Below are 14,390 nucleotides of genomic sequence, written 5' to 3'. Positions count from 1 at the left end.
CGCCCCCCCCCCCCCGCGTCGTTGCAAGCCGGCCAGCGGCAAAAACTGCCTCTTTCTTGGCAACAAGAAGTTGCTTTATGGGGGAAAGGCAGAAGCTGGCGCGCCGGGGTCGTCTCTCCTCTCCGTTCTGGAGCGTTGCTAAGCGTGTAACTTTAGCCAGGGATGGTCAGAAGAGCTCTTTGCCCCTCATCTGAAGGACAAGGTCTTGATTTCTTCCTCCGGAGCCAAATGGAAGAGGCAGAGTAACGGGACGGGAACGGGGAGGTGGTAAGGAAGCTGCCGTGTAGGTGTACGGACAGGACCCGGCCGGGGAGCCCAGCGCTGCCGCGGGATGCGCGGTGCTGCGGGAACATCCAAACCCCTCCCGGAGCGCAGCGCTTGGCCCCCAAGGAATTCGCGCTGGCTCTGCTGCTTGAGGGTAGGCTGCTTTAAGATGCGCAGGTGATTTCCGCGTCCACACGCTTTTACCGACTTTCCCCGGAGCAGTCATTCTTTAGGATGTGTGTCTTTTCAGGGTAGCAGCAGAGCTGACATTTTAAAATAAACTTCTTGAACCTGGGTGATGGGAACACTAGGAAAAAACTGAAATTGCTGTATGTATAGGAAGTAATTAGAAATGCTGTCAGTGAGGGATTCACAATACGAGACCCACCCCGAGCAGTTCTATACACACAATACCTCTTGCGACTTTGATTTTTCAAATCTGATCTCAGTAACTTCTGAAAGGATTGCTGTAATAAATGGATGACAGTCGTGTTTGGTTTTCAGTCAGCAGCATAAATAAATCATTTCTTATGCCACTTGATACTGGATATTTGCTTGTGCTGCCAGTCATTTAACATGTCATTTAAGAAAGCATGAATGACAAAACCTGACCGTTGCTCACAGCCGAGACGTACTTCTGGCTTGCATTGTATTACTTTGAAGACCAGTCTGTAGTTACTGTTCTTTTGGTCTTTCATTTCACACACGCTCATTCTTGCATGCATGTGAATGAAAGACCTTCTGGAAGCAGAGTAGGAAGTAGGAATGTAGACTACACTGTATAGCAGTTCGTAGTGTATTGCTGGTACTATAGGATATTGCTGGAGTGATTTTAAAGGCAAAGGTATGTGCAGGTTCCACTGTGGCTGGTCGGCTGCTGAAGTTCACGCTCTTTACTGGCAGCGTTAGTAAGAATTCCACCAGCTCAAGCCTTACCACTTCCCTCTCTTGTGGGTGAACACTAGGGCAACACAGGGTCTAAAGTCAAAGAAAATCAATACAACCACTCTGGTCCCCAGGAAGGAGCCTGAAGCAGTTGAATTTCTCTACAAGTGGAACAACTGGTTATGATCCTGAGAGATGCAGAAGCTGACATAGAGGATGTTAAAACAAGGAAGAATAAAGAACGTGCTTTATCAGGCAATGGATCTGTTTCAGCTGTGGGACAGAAGAAGGCAAGAACCTCCACAATGTAGTATATAGAGAGTGGGAAGAAACAGTGGACTTTCTAGAGTAGAGGTGTCACAGTCAGCAGGTGAGTACACCTGTGACTGCTGTGCAGTGGGGCTGGTGCTGAGCTGGAGCTACAACTATTTGAGAGAAGTGGCCGCCAGGGAGGCAGTGGTTTCTGGTGAGCTGTGAACCCAAGGAGAGCTGGAGACTGATGCCTCTTGTGGAGCAAAGGTGTTGTGAATAAGATGGATAATCACCTGGTCCTAGTGATTTTCTGGGACACTTCTTCACTGATGATTCGGAAATAAAAATATAGTCTGTAAAACTACTCCTGAAAGGTAGCCCACTGCTGCTGAGAGAACTCTGTCCTTGGGTCAAAATATTTTTGAGGGTGCTGAGCAGAAGAAGAAATCATGTTGACTGACATAGTGCATTGCTTTGGGAGGATGGGATATTAAAAATGTAATTTATAGTTGTTTTATGGAAGGATCATAACAGAATTGCAAAAGCTCTGGTATAAATAGTGAGAACTTCTGGGAAGAGAGTAGAAAATTGGTGTCCAGGAAGTGTTTCCAAGAGAAAATCCAGGACTGAAAACTGGATCAAAGGAAGCTTAAGAGCAGATGTCTGGGTGTCATAAGATGCAAATGTAGCAGTCTTGGGGCTTCTCCAGGGCTGGGAGACCTTTTGGATTCCCTTTCCTGTCAAAATTGGAATGTAAAGAGGTGGTGATCTTAAACTGAGGCCAGTGAAGTTCTAATTGAAGGTGTCAAAATTTGGCAATGTCTGGAGTTTTCTCCTAGCCACAGCAGCAGCTGTACTTTAATTCTGTCATATTATTGTTTAGTTGCTCTGAAAGACCATTAGCTACTGTTTCTCTGGAGTGTTTTTTCCCCACTTAATCTGATAGCTCTTCAGGCAATCGAAAGAGCTTCCTTGAATACTTTTAAAAACATACCGTAAAATCTTTGGAATATTGTGTTAATTTTGGTTCCTTCTGTTGATGTATTACTACACTTCTTTGTCCCTTACAAGTGTCAAAGATGCAAATACAGATGGGATTTCAGCTTCCAATGAACAAAACACACCCCACTGTTACTCAGCAGAAGTAGCTAACATTGGGCTTGGTCATGGCACTTTTAATATGAGACAAGGTTTAGAGCTGTTGAAGCTGAGAACAGGAACCTGGCAACTAGCAGCTGCAGCATCCATGTATTTCTGCACTGAAGTGCAAGTTCTGTAGCAGCGTGTATTATACCAGCTGCTCACTCACTCATTTCACAGATTTCATGGATTTGACAGAGTTGGAAGGGACCTCTGGAGATCATCTGGTCCGACCCCCCTGCTAAAGCAGGATTGCCTAGAGCAAATCACTCAGGGCTGCATCACTCAGGGCTTGAAAATCTCCAGAGAAGGGGACTCCACGACCTCTCTGGGCAGCCTGTTCCAGTGCTCTGTCACCCTCACCCTAAAGAAGTTTTTCCTCATATCTGAGTGGAACTTTCTATGTTCCAGCTTGAGCCCTTTGCCCCTTGTCCTATCTCTGGAAACCACTGAAAAGAGTCTGGCTCCAACATCCTTCAACCCACCCTTTAGAAACTTGTAAGCATAGATGAAGTCTCCCCTCAGTCTTCTCCAGGCTAAAGAGCTCCAACTCTTTGAGCCTTTCCTCCTAAGGGAGATGCTCCAATCCCTTAATCATCTTGGTTGCCCTATGTTGGACTCTCTCCAGTAGTTCCCTGTCTCTCTTGAACTGGGGAGCCCAGAACTGGATGAAGTATTCCAGTTGTGGCCTCACCAGTGCAGAGTAGAGAGGGAGAATGACCTCCCTCAACCTTCTGGCCACACTTCTCCCTATGCAGCCCAGGATTCCACTGGCCCTCTCGTCGACAAGGACACATTGCTGGCTCATGGAGATCCTGACATCCACCAGGACTCCCAGATCCTTTTCCTCAGTAGTACTTCCCAGAAGATCCATCTGTATATTTGTGCCTGGGATTCTTCCTCCCCAGGTGCAGGACCTTATATTTGTCCTTGTTGAACTTCATTAGATTCTCTGCCCAGCTCTCCAGCCTGTACAGGTCACACTGGATGGCAGCACAGCCCTCTGGAGTGTTGGCCAGCCCTCCCAGTTTGGTATCATCAGCAAACTTGCTGAGGATATACTCTGTCCCCTCGTTTGTTTTGCTTGAGCTTACTAGGAAAAATAAAATTCCCAATATCTTTTTAGGAAAGGGTTATTGGCTGTGCCTCATAGTTTGGAGTGAGGGAGGAAGAGAGAGAGGAGTTTGTTTTTTTCTTGTTGAACAGATATTTTGGTAAAATTCAACAGCAGCCTAGGAAATATGTAGTTGTGCTTTCTAGTTGTATGCAGAATAAACTCAGCGATGCCTAATTAGGCTGCTTTGCAAATTGTCTTTTTATTCAGAGAACCTAAATAGGAGCTAGAAATTGTGATTGTTTTCCCCACCCCCTTTACCTTCCATGTTCTGGTATCTGCAATAAGCTTGTTAAATGTAAATGAGAGACATAGAAATTGTGAGGCTGGCAGATTATTTTCTATCTGTTTACAGCTGAAAGAAGATTAGGAAGTCTGTAATAAATCTGTGTTTTATTCTTTATATAAGTTAGGTGAAGTAAAAAAGAAAAAGAAAAACTTGGGCATTACATATACAGGAAAGACTACTGGGTAAATGCTATCCTTTTAGATTGATATTACAATGTCTTCACTTATGCTTATTATTTTTTAATACTATTTAATTATTGCTGATCTGAAAGTATGAGCTTCTATGGATGGCCATGAATTTTGAAAGAATTAGTACAATAAGTGAAAGCCACAAAGAAAGTCTGTTGTATTTTACCTCATTTTTACATCATTACTTATATTTGTTTCAGATCCTCCACATCTTCCGTAGGAGTTGACTCCGAGTTCCAACTTTTGAACTCCATGATAAATGATACCCAATTTTTGACTGAGTTATTAATATTTATTGTTTAAAGATGTCACCTACTTTTCAGGAGGTAGTTCTGTACCCCCAGAAGCAGCTGGAGAATTTGTATTGACTTCAGATATGCTGATAATGTCTCAGCTATGGCAGAAGACAGACCTCAGACAAGCCGGATGGGCAGTAGGGAGTACTGACTCTCACAGGATATGATAGCTCTAGAGAAGACCTGCTGCCTTTTGTCTTAATAACTGGTATTATAGGCCATATATTTAGCTTTTTAAAAACTACGTAAAAGGGAAAGTATGCAGCATTATTGGAATCAAGAAGAATGTGTTCTATTTGTGCTCCAGAGCAAGAGTGTTAATTAAAGCTTTACAGCTTGGAAAATTCATCACTGCTAGTTCGGTTCCACCAACTCAGTGGTAACAAAACATTCATGGTACTGAGCTTCAGACACTGTTGAGCTGGACTGGATACAAACCATTAACCACAAGAGATAAACTCCACATTCTTTTAGTTGGCCCTTCTTTAGCTCTCCCCATGCAGCACCTTGCAATCGGATATATTGTGCAATTTTTTTCCTATCCCATACTGAGACCAGTTTTAAATCCTAAGACATTAGGAGATTAAAAAAGTAAAATAAATCACTTACTAGCTGAAATTCAAAAGTATCAGGTTTGTATAAGGTGTAAAGTGTATTAATAGTATGAATGCATATGTTCTAATACTATTTATTCACATGTGTTGCACAGATATGATACTAGCATCAGCAGCCTCGGTGTGCTGGTAGAGGGCAATCACTGCCAATAGTTCTAAACAGCAGAACTGATGTCATTGGCCATTTCCTTTTCCACTACGAAAATCATTTTCCTAGTGGAGAAAAATCAGTCGCTAGAGAAAGTTTGAGCAGACAACTTAGTTGGTATTTTATACACATAATTCATCTAACCTCTGACCAGCAGGTCATATAGAGGCTTTTAGTTGTCCTTTCCCATGTTGTTCTATATCTTTAGGGCATCGAAAAGGATGCCAGGGGAATAAACAAAGCACTTAAAATTTCTTTTTCTTTTTTTTTATTTTATTCTGAGGGGAAATTACAGGTCAGACAATTCTTGAAGCAGAATTGTTTGTGTGAAGGACAGTAATGTAGATACGATAAATAATCTTGAAATTTTCTGTTAACTGTTTCGTATCGTAGTACTAAGTATTTCAGTGGTTAGTTGAGTAGTTAAATTCTTAAACTTACATTTCAGAAGGGACTTTTTCAATTATATCTCAAGTGCTAGTTTTTTTCTTCAATGCAGAAATTCAGCAGTATTAAATAGTAATCAACCATGGCCCTTTTTTTTTTTTACCCTTGAAGAGCAAGCAAGTAAAGCAGGAAGTGCAGGTTTTGTAGTAGGATCATGGCACATCTTTATTGTTCGGTAGTTGGTATTCATTTCTTATATTTGTATCAATACTGATATATAAATACATATAGACACATATGTTTTATATAAGTAGGTAGATTAATATAGAGAGAGTTAGTAAATTAAAAATTTAATCAGGAAGTTCAATAACTAGCCTGAAAGACTACAGTGTATACTGAATAGCTTAGTTTGGGTGTGGTGCTGGTTTAGGATGTTGGTTGGTTTTGATTTTGCTTTCTTGTTTCCTATCTAACTCTCCTTGGGTTAGATATATGTAGATGGTATATTGTACTATCACATTGCATGTACTGCATAACAAATGTGTTGCTTTGACTATGGATGCAACTATGGGATTGGAGGGACCTGGATTCAGTTCTGTGTTCTCCCATAAAGCATCTGCGTCAATAATACAGCTAGTCCTTCTGCAAAATGCAGTGATACCACTTCTTGACCCACCAGTCATAAGGTAAAGCTAAGTGTTTTAAACTTGTGAAGTGGTTGGAAGCTGTGACAAGGCCATCTGCCAACTGGAGGCAGCCTGAGCTGGCAGTGATCGTACACTGGTGGAGTTCACAGTCCTGAGGGATATGGGTCAGACAAAGTAAACTCAGGAGCCTGGATTTTAAGGAAGCAAACTTCCAGCTTTTCACAGAGTTAGTCAATGGAAACTGCCCTCAGGGACAAGGGAACAGAATAGAGTTGGCAGAGCACATCTTTCAGGATGCTTTCCATAGAGCACAAGAGCTCTTGATCCCCAGGAGTAAGAAACTGGAAAAGGAAGGCAAGAGACTGGCATGGATGAGTGGGGACCTGCTGGTCAAAGTAAAGGGGAAGAAAGAGATGCACAGGCAGTGGAAGAAGGGACAGGTATCCTGGGAGGAGTACAGGGACACTGCCTGGTTGCATAGAGCACAAGAGCTCTTGATCCCCAGGAGTAAGAAACTGGAAAAGGAAGGCAAGAGACTGGCATGGATGAGTGGGGACCTGCTGGTCAAAGTAAAGGGGAAGAAAGAGATGCACAGGCAGTGGAAGAAGGGACAGGTATCCTGGGAGGAGTACAGGGACACTGCCTGGTTGTGCAGGGATGGGGTCATGAAGGCCAAGGTGCAGCTGGAGCTGAACTTGGCAAAGGATGCAAAGAATAATAAGAAGGGCTTCTACAGGTATGTCAGGCAGAAAAGGAAAGTCATAGAATCATAGAATCATAGAATTTCCCAGGCCGGAAGGGACCTCCAAGGGTCATCTAGTCCGACCTCCCCGCAGTCAGCAGGGACACCCCCAACTAGACCAGGTTGCCCAGGGCCTCATCGAGCCTCTCCTTGAATATCTCCAGGGATGGGGCCTCAACCACCTCCCTGGGCAACCTGTTCCAGTGCTCCACCACCCTCACAGTAAAGAACCCTCTCCTAATCTCCAATCTAAATCTGTTCCCCTCCAGCTTAAAGCCATTTCCCCTCGTCCTGTCACTACAGGCCTTTCTAAACAGGTTCTCCCCAGCCTTCCTGTAGGCTCCCTTCAGGTACTGGAAGGCTGCTATTAGGTCTCCCCGGAGCCTCCTCTTCTCCAGGCTGAACAACCCCAGTTCCTTCAGCCTGTCCTTGTAGCAGAGGTGCTCCATCCCCTTGATCATCCTCGTGGCCCTCCTCTGGACCCTCTCCATCAGGTCCATGTCCTTCTTGTATTGAGGGCTCCAGACCTGCACACAATACTCCAGGTGAGGTCTCACCAGAGCAGAGTAAAGTGGCAGAATCACCTCTCTGGACCTGCTGGCAACGCTTCTTTTGATGCAGCCCAGGATGCGATTGGCCTTCTGGGCTGCAGCTGCACACTGCCTGCTCATGTCCAGCTTCTCGTCCACCAGAACCCCCAAGTCCCTTTCCTCAGGGCTGCTTTCCAACACCTCACCCCCTAGTTTGTATTGGTGGCGAGGATTGTTCCGGCCCAGGTGCAGAACCTTGCACTTGCTCTTGTTGAACCTCATGAGGTTCACCTGGGCCCACCTCTCCAGCCTGTCCAGGTCCCTTTGGATGACATCCCGTCCCTCTGGTGTATCGACAACACCACACAGCTTGGTATCATCCGCAAACTTGCTGATGGTGCCTTTAATCTCCCTGTCTATATCATTGATAAAAATGTTAAACAGCACCGGTCCCAGCACGGACCCTTGAGGAACACCACTTGTGACTGGTCTCCATCTGGACTTTGAGCCATTGAGTACTACCCTCTGGATGCGACCATCTAGCCAGTTCCTTATCCACTGAACAGTCCACCCATCAAATCAAAAGTCAAAGAGAGAATACCCCTCTCATGAACACAACTGGCAAACTGGTAACAATGGACAAAGAGGCAGCTGAGGTACTTAACAAATTTTTTACGTCACTGGCAACCCGTCTTCCTACACCTCTCAAGTGGATGGACTGCAAGGCAGGGACTGAGGGAGCAAAGTCGCTCCCACTGTAAAAGAAGATCAGGTTGGTGACCACCTGAGGAACCCGAACAAACATAAGTCTATAGGACCTAACAAGGTGCATCTCAGAGTCCTGAGGGGATTGGCTGATGTAGTTGCCAAGCCACTCACCATGATATTTGAAAACACATGGCAGTCGGGTAAAGTCCCTGGTGACTGGAAAAAGGGAAACATTTCCCCCATATTTAAAGAGGGTAGAAAGGAGGACCCTGGGAACTACCAACCTGTCAGCCTCACCTCTGTGCCTGGGAAGATCATGGAACAGATTCTTCTATAAGTTATGCTAAGGCATATGGAGGACAGGGAAGGGATTTGAAACAGTCAGCATGGCTTCACCAAGGGCAAGTCCTGCCTGACTAACCTAGTGGCCTTCTATGATGGAGTGACTACACCAGTGGACAAGGGAAGAGCTATGGATGATCTTTAAGGTCCCTTCCAACTATGACCATTTTATGGTGCTATGGATATCATATATTTGGCCTTCTGTGAGGCCTTTGACATGGTGCCCCACAACATCCTGTTCTCTAAACTGGAAAGGTATGGATTTGATGGGTGGACTGTTCAATGGATGAGGAATTGGCTGGATGATCACATCCAGAGGGTAGTGGTCAACAGCTCAATGTCTGGATGGAGACCAGTGATGAGTGGTAACTGTCTGTAATGGACCAATGTTTAATTCTTTTAATTTTTTTTGCAGTGATGGTGGTGAAACCCTGGGACAGGCTGCCAAGAGAGGTGGTAGATTTACCTAAAATGCATGTAGAGAGAAAATGAGTGGATAGCTAACAAGAGAGCTTTATTTAAAGGCCACTGATATTAGTAAAAAGGTTCTTATTCACGTCAAGGAAGCCTGGATCAGCTCCACCTGTCCCTTTTCCCCAACCAAAGCAAATTAAAGGGATCACTGTATTGCAAAGGCAAGAAAATGGCAACTGAAAACTGAGATCACCGAGACATTTTTGTAGCTGGCAGAAGGTGGACTCAGCAGTGCATTTAGTGCCATGGACTTGCAGTTTTGTCTCTCGTACCCCAAAAGCCACTACTGTTTTGTTTTGTGTACTACAGATGACTGAATTAGTTTTTTAATCCATGGAAGGATTTCTATATAGCAGTAGTGTCATAATCCTACTCTCACAGGACACTTGCACATGTTTGTGTTAGCATAGTCCTAGTGCTAGCTCTATTGATTTTATGGTCTTTTCCTGTTCCACTTAATTTTCTGTGGTGAATTTTAATTTATTTAATCTGCAGGGAACACTGAAGCTGAGTGTAAGTGTATTTGGATCGTGAGGTAAATAACTCTAAACGTAAATTATTTTCTCCTTTGAATAATCTTACATGGTTTGTATAAATTATGGTCTCTGCATCTGAAAGTGTAACTTGAAAATCTTGCATCCACTTATGTTTAGCCATATAATTTTAAGTGAGTCAGGCACAAATCGTTATCCTGCAAAAAAAACTAGTAATTTTGCCTCTGTGATTTATTGCCGTTGACTTCAGTTGGCAGTGTTTCTGGAAGTAACATGGGTGGCATTACGTCTGCATGTGTCCGTAGAATGAGGTGCTTTTTATCCAGAAAGCAAATCGCAACTGTTTAATAATAGACATCTGGAAAGCAAACCATCTGCACTGAGGTCATGCTGGCCTGATCATTTCAGTGCCAGCTGCTTGTATGCCAGGTTCTTCTGGCAGCTAAAGAGTACGCACTAGAGAGAGGCTTTCCATTCATTTCACACTGTCACACGTACGGAATGTTCCAAATATGCCTTGGACCCTACAGTGGCTTCCAAAACTGTAGCAGAAATGCTGTATTAACAACTTAGTTTCCTAAAGGTGGGTCTGCTTATTTGATTTCCAAAGTAGCATGATATAAAATGTGTTGGTGCAGACAGAGTGACAACAGGTTCAAACATCTGCAGGGAATTTTTAATGGAAAGATGTTCCAATTTTTATTTTTTTTTTTGTCCAAGTCTGGAATTCTTCAGTCTTTATTAGTTACTATGTTCTGGTTTTAATACTTTGGCACCCTACCATGCACAGTGCCTTTGCATTTCTGAGTAGAAAGAAGACTTTGTTGTCTGGTTAAATGTTTGGCAAATAATAAGTTAAATATTTTTGTGAAGCAAAAAAAGCATTCCTGAAGTGGGAAAACTACTTCAAATATATCAAGTGTAATTAAAATATAATAAAATAATAAAATATTTCTGCTGCTCTGGAAGCAGCAGGAGGAGATGGCTGAAAATGACAGGCTACGTGCCTAACTATGGGGTACTGAGGTAAGGCAGTAAAGATTAGTGATGACTGAAGATTTGTCTGCATGTTTTGTTTCTTTTTTGCCTCCCTCCGTCCCTCCCTGCCTCTTTTCCTCTCTCCCCTTCTCCCACCGCTGGTCAAAAAGATAAAATACATTTGACTTGTTAATTAAAGTGTTACAAATCTTACATATGTATTGGTCAGTGACTACAATTTGTTAATTTCCCTGTTCTAAAATTCTCACTCTAAAAAGAAGGCTAGTTTCTTGAGATATCCATGAATAAGAGATTCTTAATTTACTGCTCCCCTTGTTTTCTTTCTCATTAGTAAAAGATGAAGTTTTCAGGAAACAGACTTTATTTTAAAATTTACATTAGATGATGCTTTGCATTAGCTGTTAATATTTAGACATTAGATATAAAATCTTAGTTTAGTCCTTAATGCAAGATGAAATAAACTTAAGAAGACTTTTAAGAATCTTAAAATGATACATGGCATTTTTTGATGCTGGCACATTTTGATATTGGCATTTTTTGCTGTTCTGCACCCACCAGTTCTTTAAAAAATACTGCTGCTCAGTATATTGGGCTTTTCAATCCAGAGGATATTGTGCTTTTCGGTCTGGGTGGTTTTTTTTTTGTTATGATTTAAATACAGATGGTCAGAAGTCATGTATCACTGCAACTTTTCCTTGAAACTTTTATGGTAACTTATTCTTTTTACTTCTTATTTATGTAAAACTACAGTTGAAATGTAACGATGCTCTCAAAAAACGTGTGGACATAAAATCAGCAAAAATTGGGTAAAACTAGATGTATATTGTAATTGGAAAATAAAAGGAGTTGCCAAGTGAGAATACAAGTGTGGCCGTCTCTTTCTGCAAATCTGGTAACTTTACACCAGGCCTTTCCCCTCCAAGATGTTTTTGTATAGAGAAGGAGATGCACTGACTCATTAAATGTCAAGCTCAGTAGACACCAGCAGCGTGAAATCAATTTACGACTAGCAACATGAGCTGTTATGAAATGCTATTCTTGATTTTCTTACTCTAAGTCCTTTAAAAGTACAGGGAAGTAGCTTCTACACGCCACTGTATTCTTTGTATCCTGTATTACTTGACAGCCCAGTGCTGTCTTGCTGCAGTGTCTCTAAGATGCAGTGATTTACCACAGTAGTCTGAGATTAATACTTGCTGCTTTGAAGTTAATGAAACTGTGCCTGTTTATAGTAGAAAAGAAACTCTTTAATGCTTTTAGAGATACTAGTGTGTAATTGAGAAATAAATTTCTCAGAATCGAAAGACTTTAATTTAGTATGCATCTAAATGAATATTCCTTTTTTTGTAAAGTATCTGATTTCTCTGAAGATTGCTATAGTATGATTAAAGTAGATTTCCTATTCTGTGGCTCAAATGACACTCCCATGATGGTTATTTCAGAATATTTGCTTGAGTTCTGACTGCCTTACAAACTACATCCAAGACAGCCAGGATACCAAGACGGCAGTTGTCCTAAATTGTCACCATTGTGAATCCATGTCACAGGGATTATTTACACCTTCTGGGTGCCAGTTTTAGTCACGTATGAGGCTTTAAATGGTGCAGTTAATACTTAGAGGTGGGTGTTTGGATGGGGTGGCTTGCGTATCAGAAAAATATTAGAGCCCATGATTCTAAGTACCAACTTGTCTCAAGCTGGTGGTTGTTTTTTTTTTTTTTAATAAACTGAGTTACGCTTTTGAAACTTGGATGTGTCAGTTACATCAGTAATTAGAAGAAATAGCTTACGCAAGAGGTAGCCTGTTGTTAATGCAACATGACACTTAGTCCTCTGCAAGCTGACCAAATAAACAGGAATACTCTTAAAATTGGCACTAATTGTTCTGTACCACAGAATCCTGTTACACTGCTTGCAGTCGGTGACTCCTGATCTGCTTGTGATTACATGTTTTATTTGTTAAGCTGCACGACTGCAGATAAAGGCAGAGCTCTGTTTCGAGGCTGACAGACCGGCACCCCGACAGGTGCACGGTGAAAACCAGCTATGCCTTCAAAGGTCAGGTTACGTGCGAACTCAAGACTCTTGTTGCCTGTCCATAACGTCCAGACTTGAGGCAGTGTCTTTGAAAGAAGTCCTTTGCTATGTCAGAACACCAGCTTCGGTTAACTCTTGCCGAGGGATGTTTACGTTGCACTTCCTTGCGTGGGGTAAATGTTCCTTGTGGTGGTTGGTATTTCAAAGGGTGCCATGAATCAGCTGAAGGAACAGACGGTGTGATATAGGTAATTAGTAAGCAGGCGTGTTTGAAGCCCACAATTGGTGGGGCTCCATTTCTTTCATTTTGTATTTTCATCCATGGCAAAAGACAAGATGATGCTGAAGGAGGGGAACTGCTTGGAAATTTGTTTTTGGCACTAGCCTTCTCCATGCAGTAGGTGCTGATCTGTTTTCAGAATGGGATACAGGTGTAGGGAACAAAAAAAAAACAAAAACAAAAACAAAACACAACTGGAAGGCATATAGGAGCACATAACTGTCAGTTTATCATTGTTCTAAAGCTGATTATCAGGAATTACTAAATTAATTTAAACATCTTCTTCCTCTTAACCACAAAGGCCAGGAAAATCTTAAAGGAAAAATACTTTATCATGGGGGACAGGACAAGCAGAACTGGCAGGGGAGCACCAGCAACTGTTATATCTTACTTTCCCTAAAATAATTCCTATACTTAGGAAAAGTGAGGTGAATGGCTTTTCTGGTGGCTAAATATTTTAGCTAAATAACAGTTCATTTCCACAAATGTGTACCTGGGAAGTATTTAAAAAACATTTTTATTTTTTTGAAATATTTCTCAATAGCTCACCTAACATCTTAATTGGAGAGAGCAGTACAGAAGTCAATATTTAGTGCTCAATTCTGTAGAAGGCATCTATGGGTATCTGCAAGGTAGATTTATTTTCCAAGTAAACAGCCACTGCTTAGACATATGTCCAGCAAGAGGGTAAAGGGTTTTCATTTTAGTTTTCACTGAGCACTGAGCTGTGAAAGTGAAATTTTGCAGAGTTTGTTCCTTTGTTTTCTTTTTACCTAGGTTCATCCAACCCCCCCGCCCCATTTCCAGGCTTTGTCGTATTTCTTTTCAGACTCTCAATGCCCTGGTTTTCTGGCAAGGAAAACCTTGTCAAGATCTCTTCTGAAGAGGAGCAAAGGAGGAAGACTTTGGTACTTCTAAAAAGATTACTGCTAACTATTATTATTATTATTAATAATATTAATATGCTGAATAAGGGAAAGGTTTAAAATAAATTAATCAGTTGTTATTTTTCTGTCTAGAAATCATTTAGCAAGTATTGATTTCAGAGTAATAGATTTAATCAGATCAGCTTACTACACTAATGATTCAGCTTTATTGTTTGTGAAATAGGTAGGAGATAATGTTATGAAATATATAGTTCCTCTTGAAATTCATGTTTATTAATTCTTTTTCTTTTTTTTTTTTTTAAGTGATTGTGGTTCTGGTGGGTTTTTTTCTCTTGTTTTGCAAGAAACTAATTTGTACCTAACAGGGTAGCTGTTTATTTTGAGCTTGAAAGAACCTAGGCCTCCATGTAGTAAGGCACTTGTGCTTAAATTGCACAGCATTCAGGCTAGCACTCCTCATTGAGGTTGCAGCCAGTTCATACGCATAAAACTGGCAACATGTTTATGCTGTTGTCATCAAAACAGTATCTTAAGGACATTTTGTCTATAGTGACAGTAATGTTAAAGCTCTAAACAAGTGAAGTGTTAAGGTAATACAATGGCTAACTGGGCAAGACTACAAGGCTTAAATCTCAGAAGATCTTTTTTTTTTTCCTTAATTGCTTTGTGTGAA

This window comes from Calidris pugnax, unplaced genomic scaffold (genome assembly GCF_001431845.1).
Source record: "Calidris pugnax isolate Ruff unplaced genomic scaffold, ASM143184v1 scaffold273, whole genome shotgun sequence".
Lineage (NCBI taxonomy): Eukaryota > Metazoa > Chordata > Aves > Charadriiformes > Scolopacidae > Calidris > Calidris pugnax.
Note: the sequence above shows the minus strand (reverse complement) of the source record.